The sequence below is a fragment of the Parambassis ranga genome, unplaced genomic scaffold, assembly GCF_900634625.1.
Source record: "Parambassis ranga unplaced genomic scaffold, fParRan2.1 scaffold_22_arrow_ctg1, whole genome shotgun sequence".
NCBI lineage: Eukaryota > Metazoa > Chordata > Actinopteri > Ambassidae > Parambassis > Parambassis ranga.
In genome coordinates, this window is record NW_021144778.1 from 355,109 (window position 1) to 379,348 (window position 24,240).

The following is a 24,240-nucleotide window of genomic DNA, read 5'->3' on the forward strand; positions in this document are numbered from 1 at the left end:
AGGGAAAATAGAGTTAGAGTTAAACAGAGCAAAAAATCCTGAGTTATTGATCTGCGTTCGTTTAGAGAGCCGCAGAGAGCAAGTGTGAAAACACCCTAAATTTGAATCTTAAGTGGGACCAACACTCCCCCGAGTAGCTTCTTCAGTTCTGCAGTGACAATGTTCTTCCTCAGCCAGTTGTTGTCTTTGTCTTGTTGTCTGTGGGTCTTGTTTTTGTGGCTTTGATGACAGCCCAGCTGGGATAGCCACAGGTTTGCAGGGCCTTCCTGATGTGATGTTGCTCCTTCTTCTTCTCCTCTGAGCTGGTCGGTACAGTTTGAGCTCTGTGCTGCAGCCATTGCGACAGCCATCGCACCTCAAAGTGATCCAGCAGTGCCTCATGTTCAGCAGCATACAGTGAGCCGCTTTAATCTCTGGATTGACAGACTTTATCTGCGCAATAACCTACAGAACAGAAAGTCTTCCAAAATATCTCCTTTCCGGGGATAGCACACCAAAACTATCAACTGAGCAGCACTGGAGATGCTCTGCTCTGTCGATTCATCCACCTGAAAGGAAAATTTCTTACATGATCGCAGTCTATCCAGCAGCTTTGCCTGAATGTCAGCTGAGAGATCTTCTGCTCTCCTCCTCACCATGTCATTTGAAAAAGGTACAACTTTCAGTTTATTAGCTGCCTCTGTGCCAAGCAAAAGCTCACACCAGTCACATCTCGTACGGTCACAAAGCCGGGGGCAGCGATGCTGTTTTCCGGGATGTCTGAGTGCAGTCCTTTTTTCTAGGTCTCAGGACAGGAGGTGCAACAGGTATCCACCCTGAAGGACGGCATCACAGGAAGTTAAAATGCACTTCGACTCTGGTGGGACTCGAACCCACAACCTTTGAATCACTTCTCCTGTGTTTAACTAGAAGTCCAATGCGCTATCCATTGTGCCACAGAGCCACAAAGCAGTCCATTTTTTTGTCCTCGAATGAAAGGCAGAAATCCGGAATAAGCAGCAGCATTCCAGAATAGTCATCAGTATTCCGGAATTATACGTAGAATTCAGGAGTAACAGTCAGTATTCTGGCAAGTCAGCAGTCCAGAAGGGAAGGTAACATCAACAGTGGCTCAGTGGTAGAGCAGGGTTGTGTCCTTTACAAACATTGCCTCCAGTGCTGGTCATTGTATGACACTGCTTGGCAGCAGCCTTAAGCAATTTCCCTTCTGGGATTATTAAAGTATTTTTTTTTAAAAAGTCAGCATAACAGAGGTTACAGCATCACTGAGTTTCCCCTCAGGGAAGCTGCTTTTTACTGCCACCCCTGGATATATGCAGTCCAGTGCGGTCCAGTGAGGCATGCTCTGTTCTGTACAATGGAGAAACCAAACAACTACTCCAAAAACTGGCCTTCAATGTTTGTCAAAGTTTGTCTTCAAACAAGATGCTTATGTTTAAGGCAAAAGCTGTGACAGAAACAAGTTCTTCTTCAAAGATGGTTTGCCACTCCATTGTGCTCTGAACGCGTGGGTTCGAATCCCATCCTCGTCGTGTTGTGTTTTAAGTTCAACAGTAAAAACTATGGACAGAGCTTCCGAGACATCGCCCATTTGTTTCTGAAGAGCCGCTTTGAAGCTCGGTGGGAGGCTCTGGGACACTCTGATCACCGCCATGTTTGCAGCGTTGCGTCCACCAAAACTCAAACTACGGACAAAGAGGGGTAGCACTAGCAGAGTTTAGGGGGGCGGGCAATCGTGGAAGCAGGAAACTCGTGCTGTGATATGGCAACCGTCTGTCGCTCAAGCGCCAACGCTCATAATTATGCGTGATTTTAAGTCTGAATACAATCCCACAGCAGCTCATCAGCTGGGTAAAACTCACAAACAATAGCACTAAATGTTTCCATAATTACCTGTGATGATCTGGCTGCCTGTGCCAGGTGTGTCTAATGACTGGCTAACAACTATGAGACTGCTGGTAGACAGCCCATTGTTCTTGCTGTTAGCATGTGACTTGGAGTGAAACTTCCTGGGAATGGATGAAATCACTGCATTGTATGTGGTAGAAAGATGAGGCCACCACCTCGAGAAGGTTTTTCCAGCTTAACATAGATGGCTTCCTTGACTTCCTCTCTGTCTAAAATGTGAACATTGTTGTCCTGAAAGGAGTGTCCCTTCTCTTTGAGGTGGAGGTGAACAGCTGAGTTTTGTCCTGAGGAGGTGGCTCTCCTGTGCTGAGCCATTCTCCTGTGGAGTGGTTGTTCAGATCAGAGCATTCCTCACTGCACTGGACTGCATATATGATATTGCTGTGTTTCTCCCTGGGAGTTTTATCCTTTGGGTGTACCAGTTTCTGTCTCAGGATTGTCCTCCAGTGGAGACTGCAACCTTAACACAGCGCCTTGGACGAAAAGCAGACTTGCAGAATGAAAGGCAGCATTTCAGAATGAAAAGCATTCCAGAATGAAATTCAAATTTCCGGAATGAAAAGCAGAAATCTAGAATAAGTGGCAGCATTCCAGAATAGACATCAGTATTCCAGAATGATAGGCAGAATTCCCAAATAACACTCTGTATAGTGGAACAGAAGTCAGCAAGACATCATTCTGGAATGAAAAGCATCCCAGAATGGAAGAAAGCATTCCCAAATGAAAGGCAGAAATCTAGAATGAGAGCATCCTGGAATAGACATCCATCCACCCACTCCAGAATAATAGGCAGGATTCCGGAATGGTAGACAAAATTCCGGAATTAAACCCCTAACCCGACAGCGGCCTGTGACGTCATGGAAGTCAGCATTCCGACATGGAAGGCAACATTCCGGGACAAAAGTCAGCAAGACAGCATTCTGGAATGAAAAGCATTCCAGATTGAAAGGCAAAAATCTAGAACGAGCGGCAGCATACCAGAATAGACATCCATCCATGCCAGAATGGTGGACAGGATTCCAGAATGGTAGATAAAATTACGGACTTAAATCCCTAACCTGACAGCAGCCTGTGACGTCATCCAATCAGAGCCAAAGACTGAACCTCCTTAAGGGCAACAGTGGCAAGAAAAAACAGGAAGAACCCCTGTAGGTTTGGTGTAATGTCTCATCATATCAGATGAAATCATCCAATTGGCTTATGTGGTCTGGGTTAGAATCTAAGTCAGTCAATGTTTTAAATGATTACTTATTTCCCCTCCAGAGGATAAATTATTTAAATGATTACTTATTTCCCCTCCAGAAGAAATAAACAGAAATGTCAGGAGTGGGATTTGAACCCACGCCTCCAGTGGAGACTGCGACCTGAACGCCAGCTGGCGAAGGATCGTCCGTACAATGTTGGAAAATGTTGGACACAAGAGCCAATCACAAGCCTTCAATTGCTGGAGGTGCGCCCAATCAGCTAGCGGATTTCTTCCCCACTGTCCAACATTTCCAACATTTGACCAATCACGGTGGACAAATGTTGGAGCAGAGAATCAGTATGGCGCATACCGGTCGTCATTCATTCTGCACTAGCTAGCGAGAAAAACAGTCGGTACGGTAATTAAACACTTGCTACAGTGCCGTGTGACACTATTTTACGTTTGTGTGTCATGTAAACTCTTGTACTGTGTTGACGTTTTTATAGATTTGTTGAGTTACGGCCATTACACAAAGTGGATTTTGTTTTGCCACTCGGTGCTTACTAATGTTATTTAAGGTGCAGTGTTTTAAACCTGAGAATCAAAGTATTTCCACCCACGTTTAAGCACTACCACATAAGTAATGTTTTTATTTAGATTTTATGGTGTATTGCCATATAGAAATGTCTTCCTGTAAATAAACATTGTCCCTTAATGCCTATTACCTATAGAGAAAGGCCGCTCAAGGCGACGGCATTCTTTGTAATATTTTATTTTATATTGTTGTGAGGACAGCGGGGGTCGGGTGATCTATTTTGCCAGCTGACATGCTGTGGGTGAAAGGAGACGAAGGACTGTCATCAGGGGAGGAGAGACGCCAAGGACAGCGGTGGCAGACAGGTGAAGGAAAACGGGAAAACGGGGAGAGTAAGAGGGACCCGTGATGCGAAAAAAAAATACGGACAATAACCATTTTTTTATGGACAAGGATCGCCCAGGGAGAGAGAGGATCCCGCGTGGGGTTCACCAGGAGGAGTTTTTTGTTTGTTCGTCTGTTTGCCTGTTACTTTTTGATTGGGACTGAAGGGACATTTATTTGTAAATATGGGTCGGATTACAGCGTTATTTGGGATGTAAGAAAATATTATTTTGAGTTAATAAACCCGAAACAGTCTCATTCAAGTGTCTGTGGTCTGTATTATGCAACAAGGGTAAATAGAGTACAACACGGGAGAGTCCATGCTTAATAGTAACACTCCGTTTACTGTAGGCAGACTGTTAAAACGTTTATCCATATGTCCATTTGTAAAAATGATGCCAAAAATGTAGCAGATGCAGATCAACACTAGCATTCCTGTGGTCGCCGGTTCGAATCCAAGCTGTGGTCCAAAGTAAAATCCTAAAAGTGTCAATTTGAGTTTCTGCATCCTGAAATACGTACATAAATTAGATATGTTTCCACAACTTTCCTTTCTTTTTTCATTTTTCCCTTTTCCCCTCTTTTTCCTCTTCTTTTCTTCTCCCCCCTTCTCCCCCCTTCTTCCCCATCTTAGACGGACGAATGTTCCCCAGCTTGAACGCAGCGCCTTGGACCGCTCGGCCATCCTGACATGAAAAGTGTGCTGTCCACAACAAGTTTGGAAAATCTCAAGGATGAACACTTAATAAACAATCTGAAATCTTCACTGACACTGATGTGGACAGACTCAGAGTGTGTCTGTCTATGCTATCTCAACAAGTCTTGAGCCAGAGATGAGATTTTTCATCTGGTCACCACATGATGAATCATTCTGACTATTGTAGTACCTTGAGATCTGCCTTTCCCAGGTGTTTTGTCCTTAAGGTGAAGCAGTCTCTGCCTCAGGGTGAAACTGGGTTTGAAATGTGCTGGGACGTTTTATCCTTTGCCTCCTCACTGCACACCAGTTGCTCTCGGTCCAGCGTTTTTAAAATGATAGTTTTTGGAAGTGTCAGATGGACTGTGCCAGGGTTTGGTCCTCAGACAGTCAATATAAATGGCAGCACTCTGACTGGTCAAGATGACCTTTTTCATAGAGCTCGTTGTTAACACATCAGACTTGTTAAGTGTAAACGATGGAGGGGCATAAAGTGATCTTGGAGATGAAAAGAACCGTTGTTGGCAGGATCCGAACCTGCGCGGGGAAACCCCAATGGATTTCTAGTCCATCGCCTTAACCACTCGGCCACAACAACCGGGAAAAGGTAACGATGAAGAGTCTGACGACCCAGGTTGGTTCTGTCCATGAGTGCATGGTCTTGTCCAGTTTGTCCTGTCCAGTTTGGTGTTGGTGCTCCTTTACTTGTTTTCCATTTCATTCGCAGGTAAATCTGCGCCGACCAGAGTCTCCGTTTGACAGACAGCTATCACAGAAAGTTGCCGACAGCTGAGCAAGTACTCACGTGCCAACATGGCACAAGTTGAATTGCTTCCAAGCCGGCTGTGTTCACGATCACATGGTCGTTTGAGACTACAAGCCTTCACTGTCCATTCTACGCTGTTTACTTTATTAGGAAGGTGCTCTACAATTGTCCCAACAAGCAGGGGGAGCACTGAACATAAAACTCTCTTTCTCACATGTTATTGTCATGTGTTTTTGTGAAAGATAAGGCTGACTTGTTTTCTTGCTTCTCTATTTAAACAATCTGAAATCTTCACTGACACTGATGTGGACAGACTGAGAGTGTCTCTGTGCTATCTCAACAAGTCTTGAGCCAGAGATGAGAGTTTTCATCTGCATTCATGGTCACCACATAATGAATCATTCTGACTATTGTGATGCCCTGAGATGAGGTCCAGTATTCTGGAATGGAAGTTACCATTCCAGAATGGAAGGCAACATTCCGGGACAAACATCGGCATAACAGAATGAAGAGCACATTTGCAGAATGAAAGACAGCATTCCGGAATGAAAGTCAAAATTCCGCAATGAAAGGCAGAAATCTAGAATAAGTGGCAGCATACCAGAATAGACATCAGTATTCCGGAAGGATAGGCAGAATTCCCGAATAACAGTCAGTATTCTGGAACAGAGGTCAGTATTCCGTAACAGAAGTCAGCAAGACAGCATTCTGGAATGAAAAGCATTCCAGAATAAAAGAAAGTATTCCCAAATGAAAGGCAGAAATCTAGAATGAGTGGCAGCATACCATAATAGACATCCACCCACTCCAGAATAATAGGCAGGATTAAGGAATGGTAGACAAAATTCCGGAGTTAAACCCCTAACCCGACAGCGGCCTGTGACGTCATGGAAGTCAGCATTCCGACATGGAAGGCAACATTCCGGGACAAAAGTCAGCAAGACAGCATTCTGGAATGAAAAGCATTCCAGATTGAAAGGCAGAAATCTAGAACGAGCGGCAGCATACCAGAATAGACATCCATCCATGCCAGAATGGTAGACAGGATTCCAGAATGGTAGACAAAATTCCGGACTTAAATCCCTAACCTGACAGCAGCCTGTGACGTCATCCAATCAGAGCCAGAGACTGAACCTCCTTAGGGGCAACAGTGGCAAGAAAAAACAGGAAGAACCCCTGTAGGTTTGGTGTAATGTCTCATCATATCAGATGAAATCATCCAATTGGCTTCTGTGGTCTGGGTTAGAATCTAAGTCAGTCAATGTCTTAAATGATTACTTATTTCCCCTCCAGAGGAAATAAAGAGAACTGTCAGGAGTGGGATTTGAACCCACGCCTCCAGTGGAGACTGCGACCTGAACGCAGCGCCTTGGACCGCTCTGCCATCCTGACATGAAAAGCGTGCTGTCCACAACAAGTTTGGAAAATCTCAAGGATGAATACTTAATAAACAATCTGAAATCTTCACTGACACTGATGTGGACAGACTCAGAGTGTGTCTGTCTATGCTATCTCAACAAGTCTTGAGCCAGAGATGAGATTTTTCATCTGGTCACCACATGATGAATCATTCTGACTATTGTAGTACCTTGAGATCTGCCTTTCCCAGGTGTTTTGTCCTTAAGGTGAAGCAGTCTCTGCCTCAGGGTGAAACTGGGTTTGAAATGTGCTGGGACGTTTTATCCTTTGCCTCCTCACTGCACACCAGTTGCTCTCGGTCCAGCGTTTTTAAAATGATAGTTTTTGGAAGTGTCAGATGGACTGTGCCAGGGTTTGGTCCTCAGACAGTCAATATAAATGGCAGCACTCTGACTGGTCAAGATGACCTTTTTCATAGAGCTCGTTGTTAACACATCAGACTTGTTAAGTGTAAACGATGGAGGGGCATAAAGTGATCTTGGAGATGAAAAGAACCGTTGTTGGCAGGATTCGAACCTGCGCGGGGAAACCCCAATGGATTTCTAGTCCATCGCCTTAACCACTCGGCCACAACAACCGGCAAAAGGTAACGATGAAGAGTCTGACGACCCAGGTTGGTTCTGTCCATGAGTGCATGGTCTTGTCCAGTTTGTCCTGTCCAGTTTGGTGTTGGTGCTCCTTTACTTGTTTTCCATTTCATTCGCAGGTAAATCTGCGCCGACCAGAGTCTCCGTTTGACAGACAGCTATCACAGAAAGTTGCCGACAGCTGAGCAAGTACTCACGTGCCAACATGGCACAAGTTGAATTGCTTCCAAGCCGGCTGTGTTCACGATCACATGGTCGTTTGAGACTACAAGCCTTCACTGTCCATTCTACGCTGTTTACTTTATTAGGAAGGTGCTCTACAATTGTCCCAACAAGCAGGGGGAGCACTGAACATAAAACTCTCTTTCTCACATGTTATTGTCATGTGTTTTTGTGAAAGATAAGGCTGACTTGTTTTCTTGCTTCTCTATTTAAACAATCTGAAATCTTCACTGACACTGATGTGGACAGACTGAGAGTGTCTCTGTGCTATCTCAACAAGTCTTGAGCCAGAGATGAGAGTTTTCATCTGCATTCATGGTCACCACATAATGAATCATTCTGACTATTGTGATGCCCTGAGATGAGGTCCAGTATTCTGGAATGGAAGTTACCATTCCAGAATGGAAGGCAACATTCCGGGACAAACATTGGCATAACAGAATGAAGAGCACATTTGCAGAATGAAAGACAGCATTCCGGAATGAAAGTCAAAATTCCGCAATGAAAGGCAGAAATCTAGAATAAGTGGCAGCATACCAGAATAGACATCAGTATTCCGGAAGGATAGGCAGAATTCCCGAATAACAGTCAGTATTCTGGAACAGAGGTCAGTATTCCGTAACAGAAGTCAGCAAGACAGCATTCTGGAATGAAAAGCATTCCAGAATAAAAGAAAGTATTCCCAAATGAAAGGCAGAAATCTAGAATGAGTGGCAGCATACCATAATAGACATCCACCCACTCCAGAATAATAGGCAGGATTAAGGAATGGTAGACAAAATTCCGGAGTTAAACCCCTAACCCGACAGCGGCCTGTGACGTCATGGAAGTCAGCATTCCGACATGGAAGGCAACATTCCGGGACAAAAGTCAGCAAGACAGCATTCTGGAATGAAAAGCATTCCAGATTGAAAGGCAGAAATCTAGAACGAGCGGCAGCATACCAGAATAGACATCCATCCATGCCAGAATGGTAGACAGGATTCCAGAATGGTAGACAAAATTCCGGACTTAAATCCCTAACCTGACAGCAGCCTGTGACGTCATCCAATCAGAGCCAGAGACTGAACCTCCTTAGGGGCAACAGTGGCAAGAAAAAACAGGAAGAACCCCTGTAGGTTTGGTGTAATGTCTCATCATATCAGATGAAATCATCCAATTGGCTTCTGTGGTCTGGGTTAGAATCTAAGTCAGTCAATGTCTTAAATGATTACGTATTTCCCCTCCAGAGGAAATAAACAGAACTGTCAGGAGTGGGATTTGAACCCACGCCTCCAGTGGAGACTGCGACCTGAACGCAGCGCCTTGGACCGCTCGGCCATCCTGACATGAAAAGCGTGCTGTCCACAACAAGTTTGGAAAATCTCAAGGATGAACACTTAATAAACAATCTGAAATCTTCACTGACACTGATGTGGACAGACTCAGAGTGTGTCTGTCTATGCTATCTCAACAAGTCTTGAGCCAGAGATGAGATTTTTCATCTGGTCACCACATGATGAATCATTCTGACTATTGTAGTACCTTGAGATCTGCCTTTCCCAGGTGTTTTGTCCTTAAGGTGAAGCAGTCTCTGCCTCAGGGTGAAACTGGGTTTGAAATGTGCTGGGACGTTTTATCCTTTGCCTCCTCACTGCACACCAGTTGCTCTCGGTCCAGCGTTTTTAAAATGATAGTTTTTGGAAGTGTCAGATGGACTGTGCCAGGGTTTGGTCCTCAGACAGTCAATATAAATGGCAGCACTCTGACTGGTCAAGATGACCTTTTTCATAGAGCTTGTTGTTAACACATCAGACTTGTTAAGTGTAAACGATGGAGGGGCATAAAGTGATCTTGGAGATGAAAAGAACCGTTGTTGGCAGGATTCGAACCTGCGCGGGGAAACCCCAATGGATTTCTAGTCCATCGCCTTAACCACTCGGCCACAACAACCGGCAAAAGGTAACGATGAAGAGTCTGACGACCCAGGTTGGTTCTGTCCATGAGTGCATGGTCTTGTCCAGTTTGTCCTGTCCAGTTTGGTGTTGGTGCTCCTTTACTTGTTTTCCATTTCATTCGCAGGTTTGATTGTTCACACCTGTGATCAGTCATCAGCCAATCCTGCTGCAGCTTCCATCTAGTATATGTGTCCAATGGAAGCTGAGCAACATGTCAGCTACACACATAGAAACACTACACATAGTTTGTCATATAAATAACATGGATTGAATCATGTTGTACAGTCAATGGAAACAAAAAGCACTGAGAGTGGTGCTGGTAGTGCAGCAGTGGATGGAGGCTGAAGTGCTGCCACCTAGTGTCAATATTTGGTATTAACTCTGACTACATATTCCACCTTTAACTCTCTGCCATATATACTGTGCCATGTGTGAAGTGATGATAACATGTGAATGTGAATTTATTGTAAAGAACTTTACTTATTATCCCTGTTATAAGTGAGCAGTGTGTGTGTGTGTTTGATGGAGTGTGTAATGTCTGCTCAGTGTTACTGATGCTGCTGTGTGTGATCTGAAAACTGATCAAACTGTGATGTGTCTGATGCTGACAGAAGAATCAGAGGTCAGACAGTCGGATCCTCCTCTGTGACACCTTTAACATCATATCAGAAATCTCTGTCTGCTTCTGGTACATGCAGCTGATCACCAGCAGGGGGCTCACTGCTTTGCTGTCACTCAGGGGGCCTGTTCTGTCTGCCACTGGGATATGATGAGGTGAACTTCAGAGTTTGAATAGATTTCATTTGTCATGTGTTTATGATCATTTTATGAATCAGCTCAAATAAAGGAGACTCACTGAAGTCACAGTTTAGTGTTTTAATACTTATACACACTTATTTTGAAGCTGCTATCAACTTGATGAGTCTTCCTGTTGAAGCACGAGGCAGGACGTGTGTCAGAACATCCATGAACTGAGTAGATTAAGAGGAAAAGCTGATGTGTCACAGCTGCTGGTTGTGTTCTTTCAGTGTCTCCATCTTGATGAAATGAGGCTGTTTTACTTCCTCCAAGTAGAGTGGACCTGGCTCACAGAGTGCTGCTGCTGCTGTCTCTCTGTAAGCACCATGTTAAACAGCAGGCTCTGAATAGTGACGTCATGATGTCACAGTCACATCAGTCTAATCTCCCAATCGGAGAGAGAGCTGTCATCAACAGCAGGAAGTGCAGGAAGCTCATGGTGTGCAGGCCTCTGATGTCTGGAGGCTTGTAGCAGCCAACAAGAAGGGAGTTTGTAAAAGTTCTCTGTAACTTTAAATGTGAGGATTCAGAAAGAACTTAGATCAGATATGTGCAGCACTTGTGCAACAGATACTCCAACAGTGACAGCTCTTCTGAAGAAAGCCTGAGGAGCTGAGACCTGGATGAGACACTGATACAGCTTTGCTCTGCTGACAGGAAGGATGAAGGCTGACCACACACACACACACACACACATAACACACACAGACACACACGCACATACATAACACAAACATATAGACACACACACGCTCTTACAGACACACCACACAAACATACATACAGAAACACACACATAACACATTCTTACACACACACACACACACACATATAGACGCATGTGTTGTCTTTTAAGTTCAACAGTAAAAACTATGGACAGAGCTTCCGTGACATCACCCGTTTGTTCGGTGGGAGGCTCCGGGACACTCTGATCGCTGCCATGTTGGCAGCGTTGTGTCCGCCAAAACTCAAACTCACGGACAAAGAGGGGTAGCACTAGCTGAGTTTAGGGGGGGCGGGCAAGAAACTCGTGCTGTGATATGGCAACCGTCTGTCGCTCAAGCGCCAACGCTCATAATTATGCGTAATTTTAAGTCTGAATACAATCCCACAGCAGCTCATCAACAAACTGAACCAGCTGGGGCTGAACTCCTTGCTGTGCAACTGGCTGCTGGACTTCCTCACCGGGAGACCTCAGACAGTGCGGGTCGGCAGAAACACATCCAGCACCATCACAATGAACACCGGGACTCCCCAAGGATGTGTGCTGAGCCCCCTCCTCTTCACTCTGCTGACCCATGACTGCACGTTAAAGTTTGTGGACGACATCTCCAGTGGAGATGAAACAAACTACAGGAATGAGATGCACCTTCTGGCCGAGTGGTGCAGAGACCACAACCTCTCCCTCAATGTGGAGATAACTGGGATAATTTGTATATCGGCTCGAAGGAACAATAGTTAGCTTTCTGATGGTGTCACTCTTAAAACTGAACACCAAACCGTTTTGCCTGTAGATCCAGTTATTTGGCAAGAGTGCTGGTCATTCTTCCATTAAGACATCATGTAAAACCAAAAACAGAGAAGCAGAGCAGCCATATTGTGTAACTCACCACCATCTCCACATCTTTGACATCACACACATAAAAATTATACTGTGTTTAGAGCAACTTCTTGTGATTCTGACGGTGTTCTTATTTTTGGTATGAAGGCTTCGGTTTGGACAAAAAGAGAAGTTGTTCGGAGGGTGCAACCCCCATTAAAATACATGGGATCTGCCCTGACAGGAGTGAAAGGAGAATCACACAGGTGTCTTAATTAGGGTACTCATTACTCTCTCATTACTCAGGAAACTAGAACAAGTATTAGGGAGTGCTCTCAAGTGCTCTCTAAGCAAAATAAAAAATAGCTTGGTTTCTATGGTGACCCCACAGGCTGCAACAAAACACCACTACAGGTGCTGGTCATATAATTAGAATATCATCAGAAGGTTGATTTATTTCAGTAATTCCATTCAAAAAGTGAAAGCTGTATAATGCAAACATTCATTCCACACAGACTGAAATATTTCAAGTGTTTATTTCTTTTAATTTTGATGGTTATAACGGACAACCAATGAAAACCCACATTCAGTATGTCAGGAAATGAGAATATGTGAAAAGGTTCAATATTGAAGACACCTGGAGCCACTCTAACCAGATAATGAACTCAAAACACCTGCAAAGGCCTTTAAATGGTCTCAGTCTAGTTCTGTAGGCTGCACAACCACAGGAAGACTGCTGACTTGACAGTTGCCCAAAAGACGACCATTGACACCTTGCACGAGGAGGGCAAGACACAAAGAGGCTGGCTGTTCACAGAGCTCTGTCCAAGCACATTAACAGAGAGGGAAGGGGTGTACAAGCAAGAGGGAGTACAAAGTGTTCTGCCCAAACAGGGACTTGAACCCTGGACCCTCAGATTAAAAGTCTGATGCTTCCAATACTTCACTAGTACACTTCATGTAGTGCAGTGAGTCCTGATTGACTTGCAATTGACCCTTTATACAAGGGGGATTAGCTCAAATGGTAGAGCGCTCGCTTAGCATGTGAGAGGTAGCGGGATCGATGCCCGCATCCTCCAGCCTGCATTTTAGGAGGGAGGGTGTAGCTGGATGGATGAGGATGGATGGATAATGTAGTGGACTCCCACCCAGCAGATCAATTCCCAGAGGTTACAGCATCATTTATTAGCTGAGTTTCCCCTCAGGGAAGCTGCTGTTTACAAGCTGTTTACAGAGAGAAGCAAGAAAACAACAGTCAGCATCATCTTCCATAAAAACACATGACAATAACGTGTGAGACAGAGAGTTTATGATCAGTGCTCCCCCTGCTGGTTAGGACATATGATGACATTTTAAATGTACCAGTCAAAAGTCACTCAGTGGTTTGTCTTTGTTTTTATGACTTTCTACATTGTAGATTCATCCTGAAGACATCAGAGCTATGAAGGAACACATGTGGAATGATGCAGTGAACAAACAGTGTTAAACCAAGCAGAATATGTTTGATGTTTGACATTCTTCCAAGCAGCCAGCTTTTGCTTTGATGACAGCTTTGCACACTCTTTGCATTCTCTCAATCTGAACTGAACCACCAATGCTGTGCAATGCTGACATCTAGTGGTGGAATTGCAGGCTGCAGCTTCCTCATTCCAAAATCAATCCTCCTCCACATAAAGTCAGAAGCGGAGCGGCTGTTCAAAATAAAGGAGGAAGCACACACTCTGCAGGCTGCAAGGAAAGGAGCAGAGGACAAAACAAGAGAGGGAAGAGTCTGTGACACAGCTCAGCCTCATCTTACTGCACCACTGTTTGTCTTTTTCACATTGTATCACAGAACACTTTTAGAGACGCAGGCTTCACGTCACTACAGCCTCCTTCATACTGCAGCCTGAATGTTCACTGTGAGTCGCTCTGCGTACAAACGTCTGCTAAATGAGTTACAAACGTCAATATAATGACATGATATAAAACTTAAACGTATGAAAACGTGAATGAAGCTGTAAAGTAGCTTGTTAGCTCATGCAGCAACAGTGTGTAGCTGCTATGCTAATGCTACTTTAGCTTGTTTAGCATTAAGCTAAGTGCTGCTGTTACAACTTACTGTTAGAGTTAATGAGCTCTAAACCACAGCAGGAAAAACTAATGTATGTATTTAGTCTATTTAGTGTTTATTAATGCTCAGGTGTTTCTCTGTAAAGGACAAGCTAGTGAATTATTGTCATATAGTTGTTATTTTATGGCTTTTATAAATTCTGTTTTTCATCAGGTGCTGTGCTTAAACACCTGTCTGTGTCTCCTCATGAAGATGCCACAGCCTCCACAGATGAAGGTATAATCTGGATTATTTACAGTGTTAGTTATCAGGCTGATCATTATGGTCTTATACCACACAGGTCATGTGGAGCCCTGTGAGGAAACTCCAGAGGACGTCCCAGCAGCAGTCCAACACCTGAGAGCCTCCACTCCTTCCTCTGCTCCTCCAGCACCTGACCTGGTAACAGAGGAAGGTTCCAAGGTGTCCAGGTCTCACTGATGATCCTGCACTGTGGACAAACTTAATAACAATACTAGTCATCATATCTTGTGTTGTCAGTGGTGGAGGAAGTACTGATGTTTGGTACTTCAGTGAAAGTACAATTACCCAGCCAAATATATACTCAAGTAAAAGTAGATGTGCTACATCAATGATCCTACTTAACCAAAGTCGTAAGTACTTACTTTCAATTTCCAAGAGTTTAAAACAAGGCAACGGGACTCAAGGATTGTTTTTTTTAACTTGGGGATACATAAAAAATACATGAAAAATTACCTAAGTACAGTAACAAAGTACAAATACTTAGTTACTTTCCACCACTGTGGACAGTCTTCAGAGAGTACATATTTCTATGATGTATTTTGATTGTTTTTTATGTTTGATTATTTGTTATGTTTCCTTAAGATAATATTTTCATATGTGTGTTCCACATTATTTAAATAAAAGGTTGCTTATATAATCATCACTGTACATGTCTTTGTGTTTGGGGCGGCATTTCTATAGAATCTAGTAGCCCGTAGGGCCCCAGTGTTACCTTCTTGCCTAGGGCCCCTATAGTGTCAAGCAATGGCTCTGTCAGCGTCCGTATGCAAATGAGTCAGCACAGTGTAACTCTCTGTCTAAAAGCTGAGATGTGAGGGTCCGAGCGTACGTCACTGCAGCTCAGAGCACAACAAGAAAAACACACAGGCGCGGCATGTGAAACAGAAAATTGTACATACACATTTCAAATTGTTATGCAGAATAACGTGTGAGTAACAAACCGCTGCATCTGTATTATGTGATTATTGCGAGCTACAGCGCTATATGCAGCGAGTAATCAAACTATATACAAAGTTGTTCCTTCACAACAATAAAGTTCAACTTAACTCACTGTTTTGCTCCTGTTACCTTTTTATTTACGTACTGGTATGTTTTAGCGTAGCATGCGCCTTATAATACGATGTGCCTTGTGTATGTGCTGAGGACAGAAATAGACCCTGTAACAGACACTGCGCCTTATAAATCTGATGGTCGCGAAAATACGGTACTCACGCTGGCTCCATCTGGTGGACCATTTGTATATTACTACAGGTTTCATAGTAGGCCCTTCTCATAGAATTAATATGTAGCTCCCTCTGGTGGACACTATATATATATACTCACGCTGGCTCCCTCTGGTGGACCATTTGTATATTACTACAGGTTTCATAAGCTGTGTCCCAATTAAGGGACACATTTTAAGGCCACGTACGTCACAACGCTGCGCAAAGGCTGGGTCCTTCAAATGCATCCTCCAAATGCGTCCTCCTTTTGCCTGAATTTGGAGGATCTACTTTTTGTCCAATAGTACAATGACGGACCAAGCGAGCGGCAGCGGCACCAGCACCGGCAGGAGTGCCGAATTCACATTTAAATGTAAGTAAAGGGCAGTAATTCGAGGGATTTTTAAAATGCTAGTAGTGACAGCGGCAATAAAAAAATGAGTTTTATATTTACAAACATGACGTCCTGTTGATACGAGGCGCTGTAAACTAAACGCTTTGATTGAATGTTGTTTCTTGTTGTTTACTGTAGTATAGTATAAAGTATAGTTCACGTGAGGAGCAATATTATGGTTATTATATCAAACGGTCATTCTGCCTGTTGGCATTTTGTTGTAGGAGGAGCAGAGGGAAACAGAAGAAACCTGACAATTGATAACGGAGGAGATGAGGCTGGAGAGGGAGGGAGAGGAGAAAGAGAGAGAGGGAGAGAGAGAGAGAGAGAGAGAGAGGGAGAGAGGGAGTAACTTCAACAGAGCGGCTTCCAAACAGCTTAAAATATGAAAAGCTATAAAATATGTATGTAATAGGTCAACACACACTGCTTGTAACAGGGATAATAAGTAAAGTTCTTTACAATAAATTCACATTCACATTTTATTATCACTTCACACATGGCACAGTATATATGGCAGAGAGTTAAAGGTGGAATATGTAGTCAGAGTTAATACCAAATATTGACACTCCACTGCTGCACTACCAGCACCACTCTCAGTGCTTTTTGTTTCCATTGACTGTACAACATGATTCAATCCATGTTATTTATATGACAAACTATGTGTAGCGTTTCTATGTGTGTAGCTGACATGTTGCTCAGCTTCCATTGGACACATATACTAGATGGAAGCTGCAGCAGGATTGGCTGATGACTGATCACAGGTGTGAACAATCAAACCTGCGAATGAAATGGAAAACAAGTAAAGGAGCACCAACACCAAACTGGACAAGACCATGCACTCATGGACAGAACCAACCTGGGTCATCAGACTCTTCATCGTTACCTTTCGCCGGTTGTTGTGGCCGAGTGGTTAAGGCGATGGACTAGAAATCCATTGGGGTTTCCCCGCGCAGGTTCAAATCCTGCCAACAACGGTTCTTTTCATCTCCAAGATCACTTTATGCCCCTCCATCGTTTACACTTAACAAGTCTGATGTGTTAACAACGAGCTCTATGAAAAAGTTCATCTTGACCAGTCAGAGTGCTGCCATTTATATTGACTGTCTGAGGACCAAACCCTGGCACAGTCCATCTGACACTTCCAAAAACTATCATTTTAAAAACGCTGGACCGAGAGCAACTGGTGTGCAGTGAGGAGGCAAAGGATAAAACGTCCCAGCACATTTCAAACCCAGTTTCACCCTGAGGCAGAGACTGCTTCACCTTAAGGACAAAACACCTAGGGAAGGCAGATCTCAAGGTACTACAATAGTCAGAATGATTCATCATGTGGTGACCAGATGAAAAATCTCATCTCTGGCTCAAGACTTGAGACTTGTTGAGATAGCATAGACAGACACACTCTCAGTCTGTCCACATCAGTGTCAGGATGGCCGAGCGGTCCAAGGCGCTGCGTTCAAGCTGGGGAACATTCGTCCGTCTAAGATGGGGAAGAAGGGGGGAGAAGGGGGGAGAAGAAAAGAAGAGGAAAAAGAGGGGAAAAGGGAAAAATGAAAAAAGAAAGGAAAGTTGTGGAAACATATCTAATTTATGTACGTATTTCAGGATGCAGAAACTCAAATTGACACTTTTAGGATTTTACTTTGGACCACAGCTTGGATTCGAACCGGCAACCACAGGAATGCTAGTGTTGATCTGCATCTGCTACATTTTTGGCATCATTTTTACAAATGGACATATGGATAAACGTTTTAACAGTCTGCCTAAAGTAAACGGAGTGTTACTATTAAGCAGGGACTCTCCCATGTTGTACTCTATTTACCAATGTTGCATAATACAGACCACAGACACTTGAATGAGACTGTTTCGGGTTTATTAACTCAAAATCATATTTTCTTACATCCCAAATAACGCTGTAATCCGACCCATATTTACAAATAAATGTCCCTTCAGTCCCAATCAAAAAGTAACAGGCAAACAGACGAACAAACAAAAAACTCCTCCTGGTGAACCCCACGCGGGATCCTCTCTCTCCCTGGGCGATCCTTGTCCATAAAAAAATGGTTATTGTCCGTATTTTTTTTTTGCATCACGGGTCCCTCTTACTCTCCCCGTTTTCCCGTTTTCCTTCACCTGTCTGCCACCGCTGTCCTTGGCGTCTCTCCTCCCCTGATGACAGTCCTTCGTCTCCTTTCACCCACAGCATGTCAGCTGGCAAAATAGATCACCCGACCCCCGCTGTCCTCACAACAATATAAAATAAAATATTACAAAGAATGCCGTCGCCTTGAGCGGCCTTTCTCTATAGGTAATAGGCATTAAGGGACAATGTTTATTTACAGGAAGACATTTCTATATGGCAATACACCATAAAATCTAAATAAAAACATTACTTATGTGGTAGTGCTTAAACGTGGGTGGAAATACTTTGATTCTCAGGTTTAAAACACTGCACCTTAAATAACATTAGTAAGCACCGAGTGGCAAAACAAAATCCACTTTGTGTAACGGCTGTAACTCAACAAATCTATAAAAACGTCAACACAGTACAAGAGTTTACATGACACACAAACATAAACTAGTGTCACACGGCACTGTAGCAAGTGTTTAATTACCGTACCGACTGTTTTTCTCGCTAGCTAGTGCAGAATGAATGACGACCGGTATGCGCCATACTGATTCTCTGCTCCAACATTTGTCCACCGTGATTGGTCAAATGTTGGAAATGTTGGACAGTGGGGAAGAAATCCGCTAGCTGATTGGGCGCACCTCCAGCAATTGAAGGCTTGTGATTGGCTCTTGTGTCCAACATTTTCCAACATTGTACGGACGATCCTTCGCCAGCTGGCGTTCAGGTTGCAGTCTCCACTGGAGGCGTGGGTTCAAATCCCACTCCTGACAGTTCTGTTTATTTCCTCTGGAGGGGAAATAAGTAATCATTTAAGACATTGACTGACTTAGATTCTAACCCAGACCACAGAAGCCAATTGGATGATTTCATCTGATATGATGAGACATTACACCAAACCTACAGGGGTTCTTCCTGTTTTTTCTTGCCACTGTTGCCCTTAAGGAGGTTCAGTCTCTGGCTCTGATTGGATGACGTCACAGGCTGCTGTCAGGTTAGGGATTTAAGTCCGGAATTTTGTCTACCATTCTGGAATCCTGTCTACCATTCTGGCATGGATGGATGTCTATTCTGGTATGCTGCCGCTCGTTCTAGATTTCTGCCTTTCAATCTGGAATGCTTTTCATTCCAGAATGCTGTCTTGCTGACTTTTGTCCCGGAATGTTGCCTTCCATGTCGGAATGCTGACTTCCATGACGTCACAGGCCGCTGTCGGGTTAGGGGTTTAATTCCGGAATTTTATCTACCATTCCGGAATCCTACCTATTATTCTGGAGTGGGTGGATGTCTATTATGGTATGCTGCCACTCATTCTAGATTTCTGCCTTTCATTTGGGAATACTTTCTTTTATTCTGGAATGCTTTTCATTCCAGAATGCTGTCTTGCTGACGTCTGTTCCGGAATACTGACCTCTGTTCCAGAATACTGACTGTTATTCGGGAATTCTGCCTATCCTTCCGGAATACTGATGTCTATTCTGATATGCTGCCACTTATTCTAGATTTCTGCCTTTCATTGCGGAATTTTGACTTTCATTCCGGAATGCTGTCTTGCATTCTGCAAATGTGCTCTTCATTCTGTTATGCCGATGTTTGTCCCGGAATGTTGCCTTCCATTCTGGAATGGTAACTTCCATTCCAGAATACTGGACCTCATCTCAAGGCATCACAATAGTCAGAATGATTCATTATGTGGTGACCATGAATGCAGATGAAAACTCTCATCTCTGGCTCAAGACTTGTTGAGATAGCACAGAGACACTCTCAGTCTGTCCACATCAGTGTCAGTGAAGATTTCAGATTGTTTAAATAGAGAAGCAAGAAAACAAGTCAGCCTTATCTTTCACAAAAACACATGACAATAACATGTGAGAAAGAGAGTTTTATGTTCAGTGCTCCCCCTGCTTGTTGGGACAATTGTAGAGCACCTTCCTAATAAAGTAAACAGCGTAGAATGGACAGTGAAGGCTTGTAGTCTCAAACGACCATGTGATCGTGAACACAGCCGGCTTGGAAGCAATTCAACTTGTGCCATGTTGGCACGTGAGTACTTGCTCAGCTGTCTGCAACTTTCTGTGATAGCTGTCTGTCAAATGGAGACTCTGGTCGGCGCAGATTTACCTGCGAATGAAATGGAAAACAAGTAAAGGAGCGCCAACACCAATCTGGACAGGACAAACTGGACAAGACCGTGCACTCATGGACAGAACCAACCTGGGTCGTCAGACTCTTCATCGTTACCTTTTGCCGGTTGTTGTGGCCGAGTGGTTAAGGCGATGGACTAGAAATCCATTGGGGTTTCCCTGCGCAGGTTCGAATCCTGCCAACAACGGTTCTTTTCATCTCCAAGATCACTTTATGCCCCTCCATCGTTTACACTTAACAGGTCTGATGTGTTAACAACAAGCTCTATGAAAAAGTTAATCTTGACCAGTCAGAGTGCTGCCATTTATATTGACTGTCTGAGGACCAAACCCTGGCACAGTCCATCTGACACTTCCAAAAACTATCATTTTAAAAAACGCTGGACCGAGAGCAACTGGTGTGCAATGAGGAGGCAAAGGATAAAACGTCCCAGCACATTTCAAACCCAGTTTCACCCTGAGGCAGAGACTGCTTCACCTTAAGGACAAAACACCTGGGAAAGGCAGATCTCAAGGTACTACAATAGTCAGAATGATTCATCATGTGGTGACCAGATGAAAAATCTGGCTCAAGACTTGTTGAGATAGCATAGACAGACACACTCTCAGTCTGTCCACTTCAGTGTCAGTGAAGATTTCAGATTGTTTATTAAGTGTTCATCCTTGAGCTTTTCCAAACTTGTTGTGGACAGCACACTTTTCATGTCAGGATGGCCGAGCGGTCCAAGGCGCTGAGTTCAGGTCGCAGTCTCCACTGGAGGCGTGGGTTCAAATCCCACTCCTGACAGTTCTGTTTATTTCCTCTGGAGGGGAAATAAGTAATCATTTAAATAATTTATCCTCTGGAGGGGAAATAAGTAATCATTTAAAACGTTGACTGACTTAGATTCTAACCCAGACCACATAAGCCAATTGGATGATTTCATCTGATATGATGAGACATTACACCAAACCTACAGGGGTTCTTCCTGTTTTTTCTTGCCACTGTTGCCCTTAAGGAGGTTCAGTCTTTGGCTCTGATTGGATGACGTCACAGGCTGCTGTCAGGTTAGGGATTTAAGTCCGTAAATTTATCTACCATTCTGGAATCCTGTCCACCATTCTGGCATGGATGGATGTCTATTCTGGTATGCTGCCGCTCGTTCTAGATTTTTGCCTTTCAATCTGGAATGCTTTTCATTCCAGAATGCTGTCTTGCTGACTTTTGTCCCGGAATGTTGCCTTCCATGTCGGAATGCTGACTTCCATGACGTCACAGGCCGCTGTCGGGTTAGGGGTTTAATTCCGGAATTTTGTCTACCATTCCGGAATCCTGCCTATTATTCTGGAGTGGGTGGATGGATGTCTATTCCAGGATGCTCTCATTCTAGATTTCTGCCTTTCATTTGGGAATGCTTTCTTCCATTCTGGGATGCTTTTCATTCCAGAATGATGTCTTGCTGACTTCTGTTCCACAATAAGAGTGTTATTTGGGAATTCTGCCTATCATTCTGGAATACTGATGTCTATTCTGGAATGCTGCCACTTATTCTAGATTTCTGCTTTTCATTCCGGAAATTTGAATTTCATTCTGGAATGCTTTTCATTCCGAAATGCTGCCTTTCATTCTGCAAGTCTGCTTTTCGTCCAAGGCGCTGTGTTAAGGTTGCAGTCTCCACTGGAGGACAATCCTGAGACTGAAACTGGTACACCCAAAGGATAAAACTCCCAGGGAGAAACACAGCAATATCATATATGCAGTCCAGTGCAGTGAGGAATGCTCTGATCTGAACAACCACTCCACAGGAGAATGGCTCAGCACAGGAGAGCCACCTCCTCAGGACAAAACTCAGCTGTTCACCTCCACCTCAAAGAGAAGGGACACTCCTTTCAGGACAACAATGTTCACATTTTAGACAGAGAGGAAGTCAAGGAAGCCATCTATGTTAAGCTGGAAAAACCTTCTCGAGGTGGTGGCCTCATCTTTCTACCACATACAATGCAGTGATTTCATCCATTCCCAGGAAGTTTCACTCCAAGTCACATGCTAACAGCAAGAACAATGGGCTGTCTACCAGCAGTCTCATAGTTGTTAGCCAGTCATTAGACACACCTGGCACAGGCAGCCAGATCATCACAGGTAATTATGGAAACATTTAGTGCTATTGTTTGTGAGTTTTACCCAGCTGATGAGCTGCTGTGGGATTGTATTCAGACTTAAAATCACGCATAATTATGAGCGTTGGCGCTTGAGCGACAGACGGTTGCCATATCACAGCACGAGTTTCCTGCTTCCACGATTGCCCGCCCCCCTAAACTCTGCTAGTGCTACCCCTCTTTGTCCGTATTTTGAGTTTTGGCGGACGCAACGCTGCAAACATGGCGGTGATCAGAGTGTCCCAGAGCCTCCCACCGAGCTTCAAAGCGGCTCTTCAGAAACAAATGGGCGATGTCTCGGAAGCTCTGTCCATAGTTTTTACTGTTGAACTTAAAACACAACACGACGAGGATGGGATTCGAACCCACGCGTTCAGAGCACAATGGAGTGGCAAACCATCTTTGAAGAAAAACTTGTTTCTGTCACAGCTTTTGCCTTAAACATAAGCATCTTGTTTGAAGACAAACTTTGACAAACATTGAAGGCCAGTTTTTGGAGTAGTTGTTTGGTTTCTCCATTGTACAGAACAGAGCATGCCTCACTGGACCGCACTGGACTGCATATATCCAGGGGTGGCAGTAAAAAGCAGCTTCCCTGAGGGGAAACTCAGTGATGCTGTAACCTCTGTTATGCTGACTTTTTAAAAAAAAATACTCTAATAATCCCAGAAGGGAAATTGCTTAAGGCTGCTGCCAAGCAGTGTCATACAATGACCAGCACTGGAGGCAATGTGGGTAAAGGACACAACCCTGCTCTACCACTGAGCCACTGTTGATGTTACCTTCCCTTCTGGACTGCTGACTTGCCAGAATACTGACTGTTACTCCTGAATTCTACGTATAATTCCGGAATACTGATGACTATTCTGGAATGCTGCTGCTTATTCCGGATTTCTGCCTTTCATTCGAGGACAAAAAAATGGACTGCTTTGTGGCTCTGTGGCACAATGGATAGCGCATTGGACTTCTAGTTAAACACAGGAGAAGTGATTCAAAGGTTGTGGGTTCGAGTCCCACCAGAGTCGAAGTGCATTTTAACTTCCTGTGATGCCGTCCTTCAGGGTGGATACCTGTTGCACCTCCTGTCCTGAGAGCTAGAAAAAAGGACTGCACTCAGACACCCCGGAAAACAGCATCGCTACCCCCGGCTTTGTGACCGTACGAGATGTGACTGGTGTGAGCTTTTGCTTGGCACAGAGGCAGCTAATAAACTGAAAGTTGTACCTTTTTCAAATGACATGGTGAGGAGGAGAGCAGAAGATCTCTCAGCTGACATTCAGGCAAAGCTGCTGGATAGACTGCGATCATGTAAGAAATTTTCCTTTCAGGTGGATGAATCGACAGAGCAGAGCATCTCCAGTGCTGCTCAGTTGATAGTTTTGGTGTGCTATCCCCGGAAAGGAGATATTTTGGAAGACTTTCTGTTCTGTAGGTTATTGCGCAGATAAAGTCTGTCAATCCAGAGATTAAAGCGGCTCACTGTATGCTGCTGAACATGAGGCACTGCTGGATCACTCTGAGGTGCGATGGCTGTCGCAATGGCTGCAGCACAGAGCTCAAACTGTACCGACCAGCTCAGAGGAGAAGAAGAAGGAGCAACATCACATCAGGAAGGCCCTGCAAACCTGTGACTATCCCAGCTGGGCTGTCATCAAAGCCACAAAAACAAGACCCACAGACAACAAGACAAAGACAACAACTGGCTGAGGAAGAACATTGTCACTGCAGAACTGAAGAAGCTACTCGGGGGAGTGTTGGTCCCACTTAAGATTCAAATTTAGCAGTGTTGTTAGTCCAGGAGAGGTCCTCAGTGATGTGCACACCCAGGAACTTGGTGCTGCTCACCTGCCCCACAGCAGCACCGTCGATGGTCAGAGGGGTGTGCTGACTCTGTGCTC

At 44.2% G+C, this 24,240-nt stretch overlaps 10 non-coding genes across 10 annotated transcripts; 5 read left to right on the forward strand and 5 right to left on the reverse strand.

Annotated features, from left to right (window-relative positions):
* Nucleotides 1-851: 851 nt before the first annotated feature.
* trnar-ucu (transfer RNA arginine (anticodon UCU)) lies at nt 852-943 on the reverse strand. The gene is given in 2 exon segments: nt 852-887; nt 907-943. It is a non-coding gene; the product is annotated as a tRNA-Arg (tRNA).
* Nucleotides 944-6,785: 5,842 nt separating this feature from the next.
* Nucleotides 6,786-6,868, reverse strand: trnal-cag (transfer RNA leucine (anticodon CAG)). Its single transcript has one exon. It is a non-coding gene; the product is annotated as a tRNA-Leu (tRNA).
* Nucleotides 6,869-7,390: 522 nt separating this feature from the next.
* On the reverse strand, nt 7,391-7,472 carry trnas-aga (transfer RNA serine (anticodon AGA)). The gene has a single exon. It is a non-coding gene; the product is annotated as a tRNA-Ser (tRNA).
* Nucleotides 7,473-8,949: 1,477 nt separating this feature from the next.
* trnal-cag (transfer RNA leucine (anticodon CAG)) lies at nt 8,950-9,032 on the reverse strand. The gene has a single exon. It is a non-coding gene; the product is annotated as a tRNA-Leu (tRNA).
* A 522-nt stretch (nt 9,033-9,554) lies between these two features.
* On the reverse strand, nt 9,555-9,636 carry trnas-aga (transfer RNA serine (anticodon AGA)). The gene has a single exon. It is a non-coding gene; the product is annotated as a tRNA-Ser (tRNA).
* A 3,349-nt stretch (nt 9,637-12,985) lies between these two features.
* Nucleotides 12,986-13,058, forward strand: trnaa-agc (transfer RNA alanine (anticodon AGC)). The gene has a single exon. It is a non-coding gene; the product is annotated as a tRNA-Ala (tRNA).
* A 3,768-nt stretch (nt 13,059-16,826) lies between these two features.
* On the forward strand, nt 16,827-16,908 carry trnas-aga (transfer RNA serine (anticodon AGA)). Its single transcript has one exon. It is a non-coding gene; the product is annotated as a tRNA-Ser (tRNA).
* Nucleotides 16,909-20,312: 3,404 nt separating this feature from the next.
* Nucleotides 20,313-20,394, forward strand: trnas-aga (transfer RNA serine (anticodon AGA)). The gene has a single exon. It is a non-coding gene; the product is annotated as a tRNA-Ser (tRNA).
* A 516-nt stretch (nt 20,395-20,910) lies between these two features.
* trnal-cag (transfer RNA leucine (anticodon CAG)) lies at nt 20,911-20,993 on the forward strand. Its single transcript has one exon. It is a non-coding gene; the product is annotated as a tRNA-Leu (tRNA).
* Nucleotides 20,994-23,275: 2,282 nt separating this feature from the next.
* Nucleotides 23,276-23,367, forward strand: trnar-ucu (transfer RNA arginine (anticodon UCU)). The gene is given in 2 exon segments: nt 23,276-23,312; nt 23,332-23,367. It is a non-coding gene; the product is annotated as a tRNA-Arg (tRNA).
* Nucleotides 23,368-24,240: the final 873 nt, after the last annotated feature.